Genomic DNA, 20,535 nt, shown 5'->3' with positions numbered 1-20,535 from the left:
GAGAGGTCACTTCATCCAAAGACACAGCAATATTTTTAATAGCATAATAAATATTGAGTGTTTTCATTGCATGAGAGTCTGGTCATTTCCTTTAGTAGCAGAAATGACTTATGAAAAAGTTCTCTGTAGATAATAAGCCTTAAACACTGCAAGAACTCCCTGATCCATCGGTTGGATCAATGATGTAGTGTTTAGAGGGAGAAACATGACCTTGGTGAAGAACCCCAATATATGACGTATAAGATGGATGACCTGAAGCATTATCTAGAATTAATAAAATTTTAAATTCTACATTTTGTTTCTCACAATACCTTTTTATTATTTCACTTGCAAAGGTTTCTTGCATAACAGTTGATTATGGCATCCTCAAACAATTTTTGAGTCATCCACGATTTCTTATTGCTCCGATTATGAACTGGGAGTGTGCTTCCTAATGTTTTTGAAGATACGTGAATTCTCACTGTGCCATATCACAAGTGTTTCAGTTTTTATCCAGCCACATTACCCGTAACAGAATAGTAATATGGGCATTAAGAGCTTTGAAACTAGGTAATGATTTTAGCTTTATGTGGATGAACGTCCACTCGGGCATTTTTTTCCGAACCAACGATGTCTCATCCATATTAAATATTTGCTGTGACAATAATTTTCCTCCATAATAATTTTATCCAATTTTTCCACAAACTCCTTGGCAGCCTTCTCAGCACTTGCAGATTTCCATACATTTTCACATTATGCAGCGCAAAATGCTGATCTCATGAACGAACCGGAAGAAGCGTTGAATTCATAGTTATAATCGGATTCTCCTTTCTCCTTCAACATGCGAAGAGACTTAGTGCCTTAGTGGTTATGGTCACAGTGCTAAGGGGTATATGTGCTTTTGGTTAAGGTCCTCTATCCATGATGCAAGTAGCTTTTCCATATCACCGATAGGACCTTGTCGTTGCTTCGTCACTATCATCGATTTAATGAAAGCAGATCCTTTCACAGCTTCAATGATTTCATCCTTATTTTTCAAAATGGTTATCACTGTAGACCATCCAAAGTCATGTGTGATCACATTGACGAGCTTACCAGCTTCATGTTGCTTTATAACTTGCAACTTTGTTTCCAGATCAATTGCTCGCCTCTTTTTCTGTGATTCTTCACTAGGTTTTTTGATTGTGCATGTAAGGGTCATGTTGCACAAAATACCTGAAATATTTAACAATAAATACACAAATAACCCATTTCTCAAACACAAAATCAACAGATGAACTGTTGAAGACATGTGCCAACTGTTGAGGGAGCTTGCCACTGAAAGTGCTATTACCATTGTGCATGCTTTACCTTATGCTCACTTGCGTCTTGTTCGAAAGTATAGCCAAAAATGTTATTTATTCCCTTATGGGATCACGGACGTATCCTCGAAAGGCCGTGATGCAAAAGGACATGAGTCGAGGGATGACTATATAATCATATAAAAATTCTTTTATTTAGACACTCGATACGAATATGTTAAAATGCCACTACAGTGGCATTTTAACATACAGGATAACATAGTGGCCTTGTCAACAATTTTTAAAATCACAATCTAAAAAACTTTTATAGTGATCTGAATGAAAGAGTATGTTAAACAACTGTGAAATAAAATACAAAATAAGTAATTGCAATAAATATTTTTGTGATGACTGTTACATTTGATTTCAAAGGTTGTGTTTAGGATGTAGAAATTCTTCCGATGGTACAGAAAAAAATAACTAAATATAACCAGGGCTGTGGAACGATGGTTACATCAGAGAAAGCAGAGCTAATGATGCAAATTTCATAATGGATAGACATTTTTAATGAAGACTTTAAAAAAAAAAGGGGGGGTGGAGAGCTCATTTTTCTTTGCTTGAAAAACAAAATGAACTTCAGCAATAACTTTAGGGAAACAGATTAGATAAAAATTTATGTACTGTATAATGTTCAACTAAGACATGTTGAACATATTTGCATTGCAGTGTTTGTGTATAAACACTGCAATGCCAATATGTAACACACACGAAATAAATAAAACTATAAAGAGGATAAGAATGGAGAGGAAAAATTTAACCTATGAATTAACACAGAAATCCGCCTGTCTCCAGAAGAGTTCTGAAGGCCATGGATTTGATTATATGTTTGCCAGGAAGATGATAGTGCTGTTAAGTTTACTTACAAGAGATCTTGTCTGGAAAAACTGTATTTTCAAGAGTGAAGGGAAGTGACATTTTTCTTGCAAGAAAGAAGAAAAGACTGTTTTAATAGCACTGAAGTTGATAAGGTTAACCTCACATCAATGGAGAATGGCAAGGAGATCAATATTTAATTAATACAATAATTATAGAAGATCGTAGACATAGTGTCTGGGCATTTTGAAGAGGAAGGGATGTATAGTTTCAGCAGTGCTAGGATAATATCCGAGATATCATGTGAAAAAAAAATAAATAAATATTATATAAATATGCCAGCCAGGCTGGCCGAGTGGTTAGCATATCCGTTCTCCAGCCAAAAGGCTGTGGGTTCGAATCCCACTGTGAGCATGGATGTTTGTCATTGTCTGTAGAAATATTAGTGGTGGTCGGCGGTGCATGGCGTTGATGTAATTGCAGTCAGTTGGTGGAGACAGAGTTTTAAAGCAGGTGTCCTCCCTCGATGAGTCTTTAGACTCCTTGGTGATGTCAAATAATAATAATAATAATAATATATATATATATATATATATTCAGCTAGACTTCCAACACTTGCAGGTGCAAACTTGACTTGTTTGTCTGTTTGCTTACTTGGGAAAATGGAGTAAAACCAGGTTTTAAAATAGCTTGGTATCTTTAACATTTATTTACCCAAGGTAAAATACTTTCTATATATATATATATATATATATAGATGAAGAAGGAAGGAAAGTAAGAGAAAATACAGTGCACATAGGTACTCAAGCAGAGGTGGAGAAATCTGAAGAGAGAGGTGGCCATCAACTATGGCATATAGCAAACAACCAGAGGAAATAGGCAGAATAATGGAAGACAGATCAAGATGTTAATATGCTATATAGACTTTCTTGCCAGCTCTAATGTCCTAGAAATGTCAAAGTGACCACAAGTTTCTCTACACTTTTCCCACAATTTTTTTTAAACTGTTGGTTAGGAGATCCACCTAGGTGAATCTTGAGTAAGACTGATATAGAATATAATATCCCACTGAAGAGACCTCAATAAAGGTCAAAACTAGTCTAGGTAGTGGCCCCTCCCTTAATGCATAACATTATACATATTCGCAAGGAGATGTGTTTTTGTATTATGGGAGATATTGAGATAGGAGTGTTGGTAGCTTGCTCCACCTTTGCAAAGAGTTGCCCAGTGTTGTACCATCTTATCCCAGTCCTGAAGATATTTTCAGGCGCAAACTTTGTTTGCTCACACTTGGATAAAGGATTAAACTAAATTTATTATAGTCTAACCAAGTGAAAAATAAACTTTCAACATCTTTCTCTAAATCCAGAGTAATTTAATAAAAGGTGGCAAACCGTTTGGCAACTCCTATAGGTAGAGATGACCTTGCTAATGCTTCTGCCTGGTATCTCCACTTGGGCCTGGTTCCCACTGAAGAGACCTCAATAAAGGTCTAAACTAATCTAGGTAGTGGCCCTTCCCTTAATGCATAACATTATACATATCTGCAAGGAGATGTGTTTTGCATTATGGGAGATACCTAGATAGGAGTGGTGTTAGCTTGCTCCACCTTTGCAACGAGTTTCCCGGTTATACTACCTTACCCCAGTCCTGAAGATACTTTCAGGCACAAACTTTGTTTGCTCACACTTGGAAAAAGGATTAAACTAAATTTATTATAGTCTAACCAAGTGAAAAATAAACTTTCAACTGATATAGCATGATGATTATTAAGAAGTTTATCGAGTCAGAATCATAAGAGATATTACTTGATGAGTAATATCTTATTATTGGAACCCGAAACTCATTCCTTTTCATATTCACAACAATCCAGCAACGTATTTTACTCTAAATACTGTATCTACTTCACTCTCTTGCTCACCACGCTCTTACACAATTTCCCTGGAAGGACTCATTCTTACCCCCCCCCCTTTCCCTACCACTATGAATAATCCAATATTTACATGGGAAAATCCTCAAACCAAATTAATATCTATATTATTACCTCATAATACCTGATTATCTATACCTCACCATATCAATTCTGCTTTCTATCAAGTTCTGCAATTTACATTACCTCAACCTTTCTTCATAAAGATTTAAGAATCTTCGTATTACTTTCTCAGGATACTCTAAGTTTCATAATCATCATGTACTGTTTCCAAGTTTGATGGGCAACAACGCTTTCTGCTTGTATATATCAGGTGGCAGAGTATATTAAGTAATTTTCCATGATAAGTTCTATTCTCTAAATGATCCCATAATTATTAAATGAATATTACAAAATGTGCAAAGCTCTCATCTATATAATGAAATAATTCTGTTTCAGTGAGATGAACATGACACCATCTTGCAAGTATACTAACGTGCACAACTGGTTTTCCTATTTTTGATTGGTTAACAGTGAAGACAGACTGACCCTCAGTCTCCAAAAGTCAGATAGGGAGAAAATGGCCTTGCTCACTACGAAGAATAAAAGGTGTTAGCAGATTTTTTTTTTTTTTTTGTCATTATCATGGGAAAGCCCCTTGATGAGTGTTCCATATAAAATTTATGCAAGCATACAGAGGAATAGGGTAAGAAAAATTTTGGAAAAGAAAGGTTCATGCAAATAGGAGTTAAAGATCAGATTTTGATTTTTAGACAAGTAGCCAAAACATTATGGGAATATATTTTGTAGATCTGGAAGATAAAATGCCAACAGAAAAGCTCTGCAAAACTTTACAGTTATATGGGGCAATAGATAATCTAAGTTGTAAGTCAGCAGTCATAGATGAAATACAGGAAGATGGAGTGATGTCAAATCACATGTAAGGCAAGAGTACACACACCATTTCCACTGTTAATCATCATCTATTGTCACATGAAAGAAAGTAGCATTAAACCTAACATCAAAATTAGAAATATTTAATTCAGCTCTATGCTGATTTACTCTTAAATAAATTATGCACAAATCTTCAAAATTCCTGAACTAAACTGAATAAACTGTTGTAACATGTATGACATGAAAATCAGCAATAAAAAAACAATGAAAAGAGGCAAGAACACAGAAAACATTAATTACATTCTTAATGGAGAACCTATATAAATAAAATATTTTAGCTATTTGGGTCAAAAAGATGGCAAATTAAATATGAAAAAAACAGTCAACATAATAGCAAAACTAGTGTAGTGGTGGTGGGAGCTAGCTGAATAAATTTATATAGAATAACAGAAGCTAGCCAAAGACACTAAAATAACCATATTTCAGCTTAAGGATCTGAGAGTTGGACTCCCTGGAGGTGTCAAATAATAATAAATATATATATATATATATATATATATATACACCTATATATATATTATTATTATTATTTGACACCTCCAGGGAGCCCAACCCCCCCCACCTCAATAGACTATTGGGGGGGGGGGGGAAGAAGGATTGTGTTTTTACTTTAAGATTCAGCTAAGAAGTCAGGGGATTCTACTAAGGATCTATTAAATTTTGTAAATATGGAAAAGTCAAAGTGTGAGGAAAGAAACTCCATAACAGCTCCAACTGTATCAGAAGGAAGGGAAGTAAGAGAAAACATATAGCAAACAACCATAGGAAATAGGCAGCCTAATGGAAGACAGATTTTCTGAGAAAAATTAGGGGGGGGGGGGGAAGAGATGAACAATAGTATCAATCATAGAATCAAATGAAAATGACACTCAACTAAAAATGTTCAAATATGGAGGTATATACAATAAGTTTTAGCATAGCCTGATCAGAAAGTCAATTTCAGATTAGTGGAGCAAAACTCTCAGGGTATAGAAGTTTCCCCACAAAATAGTTCAGTCGAGATCTTATATAAGCATACCTGAGAACAAGAAAAACTGGAAATATTCTATTGAGGAGGGGGGGGGGAAGAAAGATTGTGTTTTTACTTTAAGATTCAGCTAAGAAATCAGGGGATTCTACCAAGGATCTATTAAATTTTGTAGATATGGAAAAGTCAAAGTGCCAGGAAAGAAACTCCATAACAGCTCCAACTGTATCAGTGTAAATATTCATAGCATGTTATTAGTCCACATGGTTCATGTTTTTAAACAAAATAAAGAGTACAACATCTGCATGAATTTAATTTCAGAAAATTTAGAGAATGCAAATAATTCAGCTATGTAGACATTCACTGTATGTAATAATGCCATATTAAGTAATACAACAGACTAAGCAAAGCTGGTACAGAAGGTAACTATTTGCATAAATTTATATGAAATCACAGAGAAATTAACCCAAACAATTAGTAGTATACAGGCAGTGTTGAACCCAATTTTAACTTTTGGATGATCTAAAAACAAACTGGGTTGGAAATAAAATCAGCTAAACACTAAAGATCCTAGTATGAGTGCTGAATAAAATTAGGAGAGTGATCAGATGGCAATGGTAGAATCATATGAATAATGAACATAGGGAAGATTTTAATGTTGTTAACATTCACGAATATGAAAAGAGCCTATCTAAGGTGATGTGGTCGTTTAAACAGAATGGGAGAGTTGTTAGAAAAACAAGTAGAGAGGGAAAAATACGATGCAAGAGAAGACCAATCTCATGGTGGACTATTGAAGTTTTTACTGTCTTTGGAAATTAAAATCTTAGATTGGAGACCTGATAAATTCGGAAAAAAATAAAAAAAAAAATAAGAACATAACTGTGATGGATCATAGTATCCCGTACACCACTTCACGGTGCATATCGGAAAATGATTGTTACTAGGATATAGATTTGTGTCACCGTTACATTGCATTGTAAAAAACAAACACTCAGTGTTTGAGATATAAGTAAGATAGCTTGATGCTAAGTAAGATGTTTAAGGTATAAGCTTAAATGCAAAATTGATATTTCCAATTATTTTGTGCAATTTCATTAAACTATACGCCTTTTAATGAAATCGCCTGCAGTTCTATTTCCTCCAAAAATGTGAACGTATATTACACTTGTTTAGAATTTGGAAAAAAATCTTTAATATCTTTATATTAAACTTCCTTTTTTTATGAAAATATTTTTTGCAAAACCTTTTTATGTTTTTCTTCTTTGAAGTTCACACTAGTAAAATTAGCAAACATGCCAAAGAACACTCAGAAAAATACATTCCAGAGGGTATGCCAATATAGTGTAGCATGGCCTAAAACAGGGGTCGCCAAAGTTATTTGCCCGTCGATCCCGTCAAGAGTTTCTTGACTTGTTATCGACCCATTATATTTTACTATTACGTAATTATAATAGGACAAGCAAAAAAAGACGCTTAAAACCGAATTAAATATTACCCATACAATGATGTGTTATATTTTTCTGCCGACCCCTGAGCCAGAATCGACCCCTAACAATGTCATATCGACCCCCTTTGGCGACCACTGGTCTAGAACGATGGGTGTCCGAGATTCCATAGGGTCTACGCACAATAATAAATAAAAAGTTAACGTTAAAAATAAAAATATAAATAAAATAAAGCAAGGTCTTAAATATTTTCCAGAAATATAAAAGCTTAGACAACTTGCTGTTTTATGTCGTAGACCATAATTAAAAGCAGCAATAATAAAACCACACACACACACAATATAACTGACTGTTGCTGAGTAACTAAAACTTGTTTTTTTTTTAAACAATCTTAGTGATGGTAATACAATAGCTGCATACTACATTTTTTAAATCCATAATTATCGCATAAAGGAAAATTAATATCTGCATTTTAACATATAAGAAATCTGGAAGATTATTTGACTACTAAGTTAAAAGGCACTAAAATAATTTTATTCTATAACTCCTATGAAGGCTTTCCATGGCAAAAGCCTTCAGAATTATTCTAATTCGTTACTGCATTGTTAAATAAAATTTTGCAGCACGGTTGCACCAACAAGGCATTTTAGATTTGTTCTTTGAACTCTTCCACCAGTACATAGATATTTGTTTAGCGATTGCCTATTTCGAATATAAACGTGCTTGTCGGTGATGATACCTTTTCCGTTCTGTTGATCAACAAGGTCGAATGACGCAAAAAGAAGGGGTGGGAGGGGGAAGCCACTTCAACAAGCCGAGTAACGAGCTCACTAGGTACTTGTCTGGCTTAAGGCTAATCAGGATTTCGACACACACACCCATGACAAGGCCTCTCGAATTAAACCAATAACGTGCGCTGAAACACACCATCCCTCCAACCATTCGTTAACTTCAAATAGTACATGGTCTCGGTTCGAAAACATACGGCCGCATGAAACTTCATAGTTCAGTACAGTTTAGGTTTACATTTACAGATGGAAAAAAAAAAAAAAAAAAAAAATCTGGAATACTAGTTGGTTTTGATCTTGGAAACTTAGCAAAGCGACAGTAAAGAAACTACTATTGTCGACTATCTTGTTAAAAAAACGAATAATAAATGCGACATGCAGCTAGATAACATTGATATTTGTAGCATATTACATCGTAAACTTAATACAGTACTATAAAGGAGATATCTCCGACAGAGAGCAAAAGTAGGTCAATAATATACACAGCACTTGTGCTGCGCATATTATGATGAACAGCACTTGAACCTTGAAGATATAACTATATCCCAAGTGCGAAGTATTTCACTACATTTATTAATTGCCCTTGATTTTTTAAATATCGATCCACCACACGAAGGGTTGCGTAATTAACATCAATTAGTGCGTGTGGACAATAGATTACGGAAGCAAGTTTGCGTGGAATTTTTTATAATACTTGATAACTCCAATGTAATTACTATCAGGCAAGAAAAAATTTTCATTTTATTTAAGTTGAGCCTCCTGGCATCTTTAAATGGCAACTAGTTATCGTGAACAAACCGTTTTCTGTTTTCTGGCATTTCAAATAATTATTAAAACATCGGTAATTTAAATTATGAATAAATATCAATCACGATATGATTCGGTTTTACCCGAGACCTATTAGTGTAATTAGCATTTTGCTGCCTGTATATACGTTATACTCTTTCCTGATGACGCTCTCATTGTGTCAACGTTGTTTCCTTAACGGAAACTGCCAACATGAAAGCATCGCACAGCACAGTGATGTTACCATCCTGCATGAATAAAACTTATGTGTTAAGCAAATTTGTGTGAATTTTTTTTTAAAAAAACATGTTTGAACGTTTTTCTCGTTTGATTTTTTAAATTAAATTTTCTATTATTTTAATTCAGATGCATACACTGGCTGAGTGGTTAGTTTATCCGCTTTCCAGCCAAGAGGCTGCGGATTCGAATCCCGCATAGGCATGGATGTTTGATTTTCTCCCAATATGGACTGGCTCACCATGGAAGTAGTAGACCCAAAACCTCCCACAATGGGAGAGATCTTCAGTGGTTAGAAAAATAGGCTGTTAATTTTTTCACACACACACACACACACACACACACACACACACACACACACAGAGGCAGGGATGGAAAGTTCTGATAAATACCTAGAACAAAAAAGAGATTAAAGCAAACTGATATAACCACAAGAAAGAACAAAAGTTACCTTCATAACTCTGCTACTAGTATGCTCTTTCTTGTGGTTATATCACAGTTTGCTTTAATATCATTTTGGTTCTAGACGTTTATCAGAACTTTCCAGTCCTCCCCCCCATCTTGTATATATATGCCAATGAAATTAAAATAATTGGAAATTTAATTTAAAAAAATTAAATGATAAAAAACTTTGCTTTTAATTTTGAGGAGTATATCATTTAGGCTCTGTTACAAAATATGATCCATGTGTGAAGAATTTTTAAAACTGCAACTATGAGTAGAACATGTAATAGTTTTTTAAAAGTGTACTGCCCTCTAAAGGGAAAATATGTTCCATGTGTATTTAATAAAATATTCAAAGATCAGCCACCTACTCTTCATTAAGTGCAACCAAACTTATTTTTGCCAAGCATAGAGCAAATATGTGAAGGGGAGGAGAATTAATGATTAATACTTATATTTGAAAGTGTACAAAAATGCTTTATGGTTTACAAATAAAAACACTAATCAATACTTAACTGAATTTAATATAAACGTACTTGAAAATACTAAATGCCCAATCAAAAAATATCATCATAAGTTTAAGGAATCCTTACCCTGAATTAATACTACATTAAAATGTTAAATTGTCACTTAACCAACTTTATGTAGTTGCTGTGACCAGGCATGTAGTAGTAGTTTGAAAATTAATGGGGGCATAGCTTGAAGAAATCAACCGGTCTTATCAAAGGAATACTGTACAACTGTTACTATTCTCACTTGTACTGATGTCTTTGAATCATTTCTTTCCTTCTTTTTGTCATTTCAACAGTTACTGACTGCAAAATAAGCACAGACTGCTTTTGTTATGTATGTAATTTTACATGTAGTAAGGATGACATATTTTATGTGTGAAACAGTAGATAAAGAGGTAAAAAAAGTAGACTCATTATTGCTGCACATCTTGTAAAGTGAATCTGAAGTGCAAGTGCAAAGTGTGAATAAAAGATATGAGGAAAGCAGAAATTTGTTAACATATTTTTGAATAGCCGAAGGTTATAGTCTTTGGGGAAGACTGAGCAAATGAAACAGGAGGAGGAGGAAGTGGATGGCAACTGGATGTTGACCAGCAGCTGATCTTGTTCTGTTTGGTAAAAAGTGGAGGAATGATAGCAACAATTTAGCAGAGCAGTGACCATGAAGAGGATAAGACAATCTGTGAGGGGCTTGAATGACTGAGACATGTCATCAATCTGACTGCCCTCTTCTGAATAATATCAAACAATGACAGTGAGGCTTTAAAAGTGTAGTACCCCAAATATGTGAACAATATTCCATGTTTGGACAGATGTTTAGTGTTGACTGAAAATGATTAATATTATGTTTCTAATATAGACAGATAGTTATCAGATGAAAGTTTTTATAAATCTGTGAAAAAAATCATCTGGTGGAACAGAAGGGATTACATTTGAATTGATGGAAACAACAATCTGAACTACTTGCATCTCAGTTTCAATCAACAACAGAATTTATCTGATTTTAAAAAGGAAGAGAAAGAGAGAACAGGTTTTATTTTTTTGATAATTTCTTTTGGCCAGGAAGACACTTTTTTCAATATTTTTTTTTTTTTTCCAAATCGAACTTGTCTCAAAGGAAAAAAAGTCGAATTACTGGAAAAAAGTGACTTCCTGGCCAAAAGAAATTATCAAAAATAAATAAGTAAATAAAACCGGTTCATGTTAAGCCACTGCATTTATGGATTACCAAAAATCCACCAATCTAATATCCCCCTACACCCTATAGTCGATAACATAGATAGTCCCACGTATAAACTTGCCCAAAATTAGCCAAGTCCTTTGCCCCCCACTTACTGGCAACTCTATTTTTGTAAAAAAATTCAGTCCATTTCAAATCACTAGTTAAAAATCATATCCTTAAAAATTCAGAGATAATGGTTAGTTTCGATATCACCTCTTTATTTACCAATATACCACTTAGACACTCTTGATAGCCGGCCTGGTTGGCCGAGTGGTTAGAGTGTCCGCTCTCCAGCAAAAGGTTGCGGGTTCGAATTCCACTGTGGGCATGAATGTTTGTAATTGTCTGTGAAAATACAAGTAGTGGTCATGGGCGGTAAATGACGGTGTAGTTGCAGTTCATTCTAGTTGGTGAATTGAGACAGAGTTGTGGTGTAGTTGCCCTCCCTCGATGAGTCTTTGGACTCTCTGGAGGTATCAGGTAATAATAATAAAGAGTCTAAATCCCCCCACCCCCCCAATATCTTTGAATTATTCAAATTTACAAATTGTATGCAGGTGCTTTACATGGGGAGGAAAAATCTACAAACAGATTAATGGTATTGCTATCCCCCTCTTTAGCAAACTTTTACATGGAACACTTTAAAAACAAAGTACTTACCACAGCTTCATACAAGCCCCTCATGTGGTTATGCTATGTCGATGATGTGTTTGTCATTTGGCCCTATGGACAAGACACTTTGGATGGATTTGTCACCTACCAGCCAACACCCCAAAATCCACTTCACAATGGAAAAAAAATAACAATTTCGCAGAGCAGTAACCATGAAGAAGCATAAGAAATCTCTGAGAGAGGGGCTTGAATGACTGAGACATGTCATCAATCTGACTGTCCTCTTCTGAATAATTCAGAATAGTGATCTACCTTTAGTGGATCACTATTCTGAATTATCATAATCAATTCAGAATAGTGATCCACCTTTCAGATGGATCACTATCTTTTTCCATTTACAGAAAGAAAACACACACAGGAAGATATCTACATAAACAATCACATCATCATCCAAGTCCAACAATATGGCATTTTAAAAACACTTACACACACAGAGCCATTTGTTCTAACAATAGAGCTCTGTCCACAGAATTCCAATATCTGCGCAATACCTGACAATTCAAATATCTGGCCAATGGCTACAATTCCTACAAATCAGATAAAATACTACATAGCCCCATTACTTCTCTGTCCCTCCTTCAAAAGTGTATAATGCTATGAATAATGGGAAGGGCTACTACCCAGGCCGGTTTCAACCTTTATGCGGGTGACCACTGATGAGACCTCAATAAAGGTCGAAACCAGTCTGGGTAGTGGTCTTTCCCATTATGTATAGCATTATACATGTCCGAAAAAGCGAGGGGTATGCACTTTGCATTATGGGATACATACTAAGGCAATATATTTCACACACAAAACATTGTTTTGCTTCCTTGGGAAAAGAACTAAAATCAAGTATAATTTCTTGGTATCTTTAATGTATAATAAACCCAAAGTAAAAAAAAAGCAAAACTTTCTATAAATATCCCAAAAAAGTTGATGCTAAGAACAAAACATCAATTTGATTTTTGTTGATCTTGGAGAAAGCTTTACTGTCTCAAGGAAGAGTGCTAGGCACTGAAGAGAACAAGTATAGAAGAAGGAATGGTAGTGGTGGTGCAAAATGTACCAGGACTCTGGATCTGCTATAAAGATTGGGGACAAACTTTCAGAGGAATATTTAATACTAGTAAGATCAAACAGGAATACTGTAACCAACACTGTTTAAGATCTACTTAGATACAGCTTTGGATGATTAGAACAGGTAATGCCATAAGTACTATGAGAAGTCTTACATTCTCTTCATTTTGCAGATGATCAGATGAGGAAATTGTTAGATGCATATAAACCTAGGGACCTGAGAAAATCACTCTTAAAAACCAAGTACCGTGCCACAGATCTTGAGTTAGAAGTAGGAGCCATAAAATCAGTGGATGCCCTCAAGTATCAGAACTCCAGGATGGCGTTCTGATACTTGAGGGCATCTAAATGCTATATCCAGTTCACTGAATTGAACTGAATATAGCATTTAGAACAAAACATGCACAAGCAGCTACTAGAACTATGACTGGTATTTTATGGAGTCATAAGGTCTCCAGGAAAACTAAGATGATGTATTGGCTGATTATATTATAGAGTATAATGACCTATGGATAGAAGATAGAAGTGCTGGACCCTCATTAATAGCCCGAGGAAACAAGAAGTCATGGAAATGGATTACTTCAGATGAAGTATAAGAGCCACTCATGAGGATCATCTGAGGAATGCATATATTCAAAGCTGAGGAGGAGACAGAAGCTGAAGAGCCTGTTATTGAGAGCATGGAGGAAAGTGCCATGAAATGGTATGAACATATCCAGAAAAAAAAAAAAGATGGCCATTGAGAATTATGAATTCGTTACTCCCCTGGAAGGACAAAAAGACAAGAAGGACCAAGGCCAAATAGTCCTTGGTCTTCCTCAAAAAGAGGAAGACCAAGGACTATTTGGAGAAAGTCCATTATTAGAGCTGCCAAGAAGTCTTACAGGAAGCATCTGCAAAAAAGCAAACTTATTTTCATTAAACTTATTCTATGTACAAATACTTCACAAGGCATATTTTCAACATAACAATGGAATAATAACACAATGAAATTCCATGGACTGGCTTAATGGCAAGGTCTGCAATACAGTTCAAAAGATTCAGGGAATAAATCCTGTTTTCAATAGGTAGGCTAGCAAGTGATAACGAGTAGTGAGTAGTAAAATTTAAAAACAGTCTGTTCTTTATGCTCTAATGTTGGCTTCAAAAAATCTGTCCAAATAAAGTTCACAAACATATTGCAACAGTGAGGAAATTCATTAAACCCTCCCCTCCAATTACTCTAGTTATTGGAATTTCAGAATTTTTTTTTTTTTTTTGATCACTGCTTTGTGAATGTATATTTGAAACATTTTGATGTGTGTTTGTATGAATTCCATCAAAGATATTAAACCTACATAGTATGCTAGTACTGTGAGAGTTGAGGGTTAAACAATCCAGAAACCTGCAGCAGAGACCAAAGAGGAAATTTTTTCAAAACCACTTTCCCCACCCTTCAATAAGCAGAATGGTTCTCAGCATAAGTAACAAAATTCATCTGCCACCTAATGGCATTCACGTTCATGCCAAGAGTGGGATTTGATCCTACTGGTTGGAAGGGAGAGAGCAAATACTGGACCAACTGGGCCAGCATAACTAGTTATGTTTCATATCTATGAATCATCAGAAGTAAAAAAAAAAAAAAGGTCATCTTTTGTACTCTTGTTCTGATCAGTTTATTTTTTTTTGAGGGGGGGGGGTCATATAAGTTGTAAGTAAACATATGAGAATGAATCAACACTTCATGCTTCACTTTTAAATTGCAATTCAGAACCAGATTTAGGTGCAAGCAAGTAGCAAAAGTGTCTGAATGATAAACTATATAAAATAAAATCTGATAATAGTTCTATGCTAATAATTTACAAGATGCTAACATCGTTCAAGTGGCATCTATTGAAATATGCACTAGAATGCCAGCTATTTTAATCTCACTCCAGCATAATTTCAAAACAGAACACATCTGGCAAGGAAAAAAAAATCAGAACCAGAGTATTCCTGTTTAAACAGTCACATGACTTAGTACAACATTTTTCAAACAAAAGGTCATGGCCAGCATATTTTTTTTTTTTATGAAATAGAATACAAAATATCAAAGTGAATTACAGATTCTGTGGGGTTAAAAAACTGATTCAATTTTGTATAATCTACCTAACTAAAAAACATAATGGATGCCAGGCTTATGAAAATGTTCTTGGAGGGAGCGAGTGAAAGTTCATTACACTTACCTTCACTACATACCTCTTGAGGCATCTGCCTTCATAAGTATTAACAAGAATCTCTTATACAAGAGATATATTCCTTATATCTCTTGTATAAAACCTTGAAAGTCACATATGGATTTTTCAGCATCCAAAAAGCATTATAATTCCCAAATCAGCATGGCCTTAAAATACTTATCACATTTGGAGTAGTGCACTAAATCCTTCCTCAGAATGCAATACTTGATTATATCCAAAATAGAGTGCTGCTTAAATAGATGACTCATTCTGACTTGCTCTCTCTCTCCAATCACTTTCCCATTCATGCTCTTTTTTCTGCAATGCCTTTTCTATAGGTATTTCCACAGGCATTGCTCTAGTAAACAGTACCATTTCTCTCCTCTCCTCTAATCTTTATACATGAACGCAGGAAGCTGCCAGTCATCATCTTTATACATTCCTCCTTCATTTCATCATCCTCTGTTCTTTGAAACAGCCATTCTTATATAATTTTCTCCAATGAATACAATGCCTGACTTTTGAAGAAATGCAGTAACACACGACCACACATGGCACTATCACATTATAGGTTTTCGTACTTCCTATGTGAGGAGGGTTTTATATATACATTGCACACTGCTTGGAAAGAAGTCCATGGACACCATAGTGTGAGTAACAAAAACCCATGGCACTTACCTTAATAAGATGTAGGACCACTTTTCACTGTGATGACTGCAGCAATCCTATGAGGCATACTTTCCACAAGCATATCAATGGGAATTTTGGACCACTCTTCCTTTAGGCATGTAATGAGGTCCTAGACTGTTGTGGGATGGACATCCCTTGATCCACCTGATGCTCCAGTTCATCCACAGTTGTTCAATAGGGATGAGATCAGGGCTCTGTGGGAGCCAGTCAAGTGTGGTGTGGTGAAATTCATATCCACAAACCATGCACTTACAGCAGCAACCTTATGACATGGTGCATAGTCTTGCTGAAAGAGACAATGGTCAGTTTCATAGAAATGCCACAAAGTAGAAAGTATTGCATTCTTCAGATGTGGTACCACAAACATAGGTCTGAAGCCAAACCAGGAAAAACAGGACCATACTATAACACCACCACCACTTCCGAATTTCATAGTTTGGGTACGCATTCAAGTAAGAGATGTTTGCCGGGTATCTGCCACACTTGTCCATCTGCTCAGTAGAGGATGTAGCATGATTTGTCATTCCATAACAGTGTTCCAAGCTTTCAGGTCCCACTGTACATGTTTTGTATCACTGAAGACGACGCAGCATGTTGGTTTAGGTAATGTGAGGCTTGCATACTGCAGTCCTACCATGGAAATCCATGTTGAGCCTTGGTTCTGAATATTTTTGTGTAGATTTGTTCCAGCAGATGCCTGAAATTCTGCATTCAACGTGTCCACCAACAAATGCAGTTTTTACATATTATCCTTCATAGCATCCTACAGCAATTGTGGTGCACTTCCATCTCAGTACACTGCAGCTGATTGTTGACCTGAGATGTCCCAATTTACTGAACAGACAGGCCTGCAACATAGCATTCTATCACAACACCTCTTTCAAACTCTTTCAGCCATATCACCTGGACACAGTTGCAGTGATTTGGCAGCATCATATTCCTCCAATTTATACTGACTACAAACATATGACTCATTACATACGATGCACCTTGCCCATGGAGGTGTGTCTGTTGACTTCTTTCCAAACAGCGTATTATACTGTGCAGAGATTTGGTCACTGATTTTCAAGAAAGATTCCAGACGACTCATTAAGTTAGTTTACAGTCTCGAGAATGTTGTGTAGAAAGAAAGATTGGGAGGGAATGAAATTTGCAAGTTCATGGATAGGGGGAAGGGATATGATACATTACACAAAATGGAGGAAGACAGGGGAAAAATAAGAGACCATCCTGGAAGCTATATAAGGGTATGAGCAAGGGAGTAAGAGGCTTTGTGTGTGTGTGTGTAGAGAGAGCAGAATGCACTTTCTGAAGGAGGTATACTGCAGAAAGAGCAAATAAGTTAAAAGCATGGTTTGATGCATGCACGTGAAACAACGATCCTCCCACAACAAGTACAGGTAATTCTCATTATACACAGGGATTGCATCCTCAAGAATCACCAAGTATGTTGAAAATGCATAAAATGAGATACTTTCAAGGTTAATTTAATTGAAAATGCACTTTTTTCATACATATTAAGGCAATACAGTAGTAAACAATATAGTCAGTGACTATAAAACATAACTATTAAAGTAGTTCTTTACTGTTACGATTAATACATCATAACACATCTTTTTTTATCTGCCATGCTCAAGTTGAAGACTCTTAGGAGGCTAAAGGCTACTTTTTCTCTCTTGAGACTTGCAGTTTAACTTCTGATTATAACCAGACTTGCAGTTTAACTTCTGATTATAGCCTCTCAGTGTGCGACCTCCTTCTGCTATCTTTGCTTTGAAGATAAATTCATGAATTCTCAGCAGCAGCAACATGATCTGCAGCTCTAGCCTCACCAGTCATGTTGAGATTGTGGAATGCATAGCAACTCTTATCTTGAACCACCAAAAACTTGCAGCAAAAGGTGTCGGTTGCTTTTAATTTTTCGTCAAGTCATACAAATCTTTTGCATTCTTTCGTATGACCACCCGAGACAAAGGCAGATTCTGCTGGTTCTGATGTTTGATCCATATAGCCAGCATCCTTTTCATTTTCTCAATTGCATGACATCGAGATTTCATTAGGCTGGTCATGCTGAGATTTGTGGATGATTGAGCACTCTAGCAAATTGTATCAACAATTATCACTGTAGGATCACTCAATCCTGTGATCCTCTGACATCAATATTACGTTCATCTCTATCAAACTGATTCAGAACTTTTGACTTCGCTGCTAAAGAATGAGTTTTCTTAGGCCTTTTCTTGGCCATTATTCACATTCTTCTTTTTGCTCTTATTTTCCAGCGTTTTTTTTTTTTTTTCTTGACAGACATTTTGCTCAAATGGACAGGTGTTTACAGATAAAGACATATACTACATAGAGCAATAACATAGTAGAGACAAAATAAACATTGAGCCACTGAACACAGAAGAGGTGGGGGGGAAGGCACATGTGCAGAAGCTTCCACACTTTAGATAGGAAAATAGTGATAGTCCTTATGTACCATAAAAATGAAACTGCAGATAATGAAATCATGTATAACGAGAGTTACTTGTATTTGATCCCATGGTGGTCAATGATAAGTATTTGCCAGATTTTTGCTAAGGATGATAATAATATTTGCTTATGTGCACACATATACAAATGCAGTGATGTTTCAAAGAAAAATGGGAATGTGAAATTAGATGTTTTAGGGGAACATGTTGTAAACCTTATTAGGAATTAAATAAACAGAACTATACCATATTATTATTATTATTCAGGCCTCCAAGGAGTCAAAAGATTCATCGAGGGAGGTCCTTCCTAAGACATAAAGTCTGTCAAGACTCATCGAGGGGGGCCCCCCCTGAGAAACACAAAGTCTATCATACCACTCTTTAAACTCACTGACCGTTCTCGCTCCCACCACTCCATCAGGCAATGCATTCCACGGCTCAACCACCCTCCACACAAAGAAACCACTCCTTACCCTCTTGCTCACAGTTTCCTTTCGTAACTTCCAGGGATGGCCTCTTGTCATCACTCCTTCCCGCTGATCAACCAAGCAAAAGAACTCCCCAATGTCAACCCTGTAACCACCTCTCAACAGTTTAAAAGTCTCAATCATATCACCTCTCCTTCTTCTATCCACCAAACTCTGCAGTCCACATTCTCTCAGCCAATCCTCATAACTATCATTGTATAGTCCTGAAACCATCTTTGTCATCCGTCTTTGTATCCTTTCCACAGTTAATTTATCCCCTTCAAATCCTGGGGACCAAATCTGAGAACAATAGTCCAAGTGTGGTCTGATCAGAGACTTATACAACGGAATGATAACCCTCTTATCTCTGCAGGTCGGTGTCCTTCTCATAATAGCAGCAATCCTCTGTATTACCTTCACCACCTTTGCAATATGTCCCCTAAACTTCAGGTTTCTACCAATCATCAACCCCAGATCTCTTGTCTCCCCTACTTCCTCCAGTATAACTCCTCCCATAGAGTATGCAGCATCCCATCGATGTTTCCCAAACCTCAAGACCTTACATTTTGCTGCATTAAACTGACACCCCCATTCATTTGCCCATCTATCTAGCTTATTTAAATCCTCTTGCAAGGCTACCACATCTGCACTATTACTCATAATCCTTCCCAGCTTCACTGCTGGGAAGGATTATGAGTAATATCAGGATATGATAATACTACATGAGTAATAACAGGATATGATAGTACTACATGAAAAAAATTACATAATGATGTAATTTTTTTCATGTAGTACTATCATATCCTGTACACCCCTTGAGGGTACATGGCAGGAATTTGATGATGAAGTAGCCATTGCTTTATAAAATTTTAGTCGGGTTTCTTGTCTTGTTTTTTTAATTCGGTATTCATTTATCCTTTTAATTATTCTACAGATTTTCTGAAATTTCTTTATTTTTTCATCTCTATCTTTAAGACTGCATTGTTGGCTTATTTTGTTTAATTCATAAACTGATTTTTGAAGGTCTTGATTGTCTTGTAATATAGTCATCCACCAACTGGTGAAAGTGACCATGAGGTGATTACCTGGGTGGTTGCCAGTAGTGCAAGGACCCCTGTGAAAAAAGGGTATATGTGGAACTACAAGGAGGGTGATTATGAAGAGCTCAGGAGACAGCTTGCAGGTGTAGCATGGAATGAGGAGTTAGCTGGAAAAGAGATCAATGCAGCTTGGGGGATTTTCAAAAACTATTTAGTAGATGCAATGTCTAAATGTATTCCAAGGGTGAGAAGGTTAAATAAGGTAGGTGTGAGATAGATGAATAAAGAGATTAAGCATGCAATACAGAGAAAAAGGACATTGTGGAGGCAGCATAAGAGAAGTGGAAGTAACCAATTTCATGAGGTCTACAAAGACCAGGCAAGGAGGGTGACTTGGTTGGTGAGAGTAGCTATAGAGAGCTATGAACAGCAGTTAGCTAATGAAGCCAAAAAGAATCCTAGGGAGTTCTTTCAATAGGTAGCCAGCAAAAGAAAGAATGATTATGGAAAGATGATAATGATTGGAGGAAATGGTATAAAGA

The 20,535-nt window shown here is 36.0% G+C and overlaps 1 protein-coding gene across 1 annotated transcript in view; it reads right to left on the bottom strand.

Annotated features, from left to right (window-relative positions):
- Window positions 1-20,535, bottom strand: part of LOC150093629 (pyruvate dehydrogenase (acetyl-transferring) kinase isozyme 3, mitochondrial-like) — a 149,807-nt gene that overhangs the window by 112,191 nt on the left and 17,081 nt on the right. The window lies entirely within an intron of this gene.

The sequence above is a fragment of the Typopeltis vanoorti genome, chromosome 23 (assembly GCF_054136105.1).
Source record: "Typopeltis vanoorti isolate ZY-2024b chromosome 23, IOZ_Tvanoo_1.0, whole genome shotgun sequence".
In the NCBI taxonomy this organism is placed as follows: Eukaryota; Metazoa; Arthropoda; class Arachnida; order Uropygi; family Thelyphonidae; genus Typopeltis; species Typopeltis vanoorti.
The sequence above is the reverse complement of the archived record's forward strand: the minus strand, read 5'-3'. Positions and strand labels throughout refer to the sequence as shown.